The sequence below is a fragment of the Schistocerca nitens genome, chromosome 2 (genome assembly GCF_023898315.1).
Source record: "Schistocerca nitens isolate TAMUIC-IGC-003100 chromosome 2, iqSchNite1.1, whole genome shotgun sequence".
In the NCBI taxonomy this organism is placed as follows: Eukaryota; Metazoa; Arthropoda; class Insecta; order Orthoptera; family Acrididae; genus Schistocerca; species Schistocerca nitens.
Window position 1 is genome coordinate 383,985,089 of NC_064615.1, and position 1,719 is coordinate 383,986,807.

At 47.0% G+C, this 1,719-nt stretch overlaps 1 non-coding gene across 1 annotated transcript; it reads right to left on the reverse strand.

Annotated features, from left to right (window-relative positions):
* Positions 1-1,028: 1,028 nt before the first annotated feature.
* Positions 1,029-1,103, reverse strand: Trnas-cga (transfer RNA serine (anticodon CGA)). Its single transcript has one exon. It is a non-coding gene; the product is annotated as a tRNA-Ser (tRNA).
* Positions 1,104-1,719: the final 616 nt, after the last annotated feature.

Here is a 1,719-nt window from a genome sequence, read left to right on the forward strand (position 1 = left end):
CAATGAGTCAAGGTTGGAGTGAACAGAATCATACTTGTCAGAGAAGAAAGTGTAGGAAATAAACATCTCACTTTCCCAACAGCTGCAGGTTTTAGGGGAGTGCACTGTAGTAGTTGGGCAAAGTTCTTTCTACCCCATTCTGCACTGTTGCCAAATTTATTCTATACAGTGGACTCTTCCCCCCACCCTCCCTGTCTCTCTTAACCTATTGTTCTGCTAAGTGGTTTACGAACTCCAAGGGTTGATTTATGAACCCATGGGGATAATCCACCTTCTAAGGAACCTCTCACCCCATCACCACATCCTGTTCCCCCACCCCACTGCCTCCCTCTCCTACACACCCATACCTCTGGGAAACCCCAACCCCTCCCCCTCACTGATACAAGCACACTCTTAATATAAAGTTAACTGACTAATTAATTAAATAGATCAATTAATAACTGGGAAATCCCCCAGCCCTTCTCTCTCCTCCCCCACTCCCCTCTCCCCTTCTCCATCTGGAAATTTCCAGGAGTAAGACTATGCTGGAGAGGAAGGATTTCACGATAAGAAATTGAAAGCAATGTCAATTATAAAACAGAGGATATATTGTTTATTTATAAAATTTAAATTGCATGGATTGGATCTCTCTTTCATTTGGTGTGAAAAGCTCATTCTCTGAGGTTTATGTAATTTTGGAAGCTGCAAGTATTGTAAAATACATAATTAAATTCGTAAACAGATCACTCTTTTTCCGATCTTGCAAGGAATAACGTCACGAAATTGACGTGAACATAAATCACCACACATAATGGCAGTGTTAAAAACCTCCTGATCGCATCTTGACACATATGTACACACGCAGTCCGCTGGGCTGCGCCATATGCCAGTGTCCACAGCAACACTCCAAACTGACCGAGAGGCATGCACATGCCGTCGCCTGAAAGCCGTAGCATACCAGAACTCGCAGCGCCACACCGCACTGCGAGGGACTGCCAGCCATCTACCGTTAAGTGCACATCTGAAACTTCCTGGCAGATTAAAACTGTATGCCGGACCGAGACTCGAACTCGGGACCTTTGCCTTTCGCGGGCAAATGCTCTACCAACTGAGCTACCCAAGCACGACTCACGCCCCGTCCTCGCAGCTTTACTTCTGTCAGTTTGGAAGGTAGGAGACGAGATACTGGCAGAAGTAAAGCTGTGAGGACGGGGCGTGAGTCGTGCTTGGGTAGCTCAGTTGGTAGAGCATTTGCCCGCGAAAGGCAAAGGTACCGAGTTCGAGTCTCGGTCCGGCACACAGTTTTAATCTGCCAGGAAGTTTCGTATCAGCGCACACTCCGCTGCAGAGTGAAAATCTCATTCAAGTGCACATCTGTCGGGTTTAGCATGTTGACCTTACAGAAATGTCGATAAATTTTGAAATTGCACAATGTATACTGAGCGCCCAGAGAGCTCCGCTGCCTGTGACAGTGGATGCAAGCTACATTTTTTTGACCATCTGGCAGCCAGGTCACCCCACAGCCACAGCCCAATCTGTCTGTGGCAGCGTCTTTTGCTGCAGAATTCTCACATCAAGTAGCTACTTCCGGTTGCAGCACTTACACAATCTGCTTCCAAACACACACCTTCCGCACCAGGTCAGTGGAAGTAGCTGCTCTATGTGCTAGCCGTGCTGTGCAGGTATTGACTGAGTTAGTTCACAATACCACTGGCAGAGGTCTACATTTACAAGCCATTT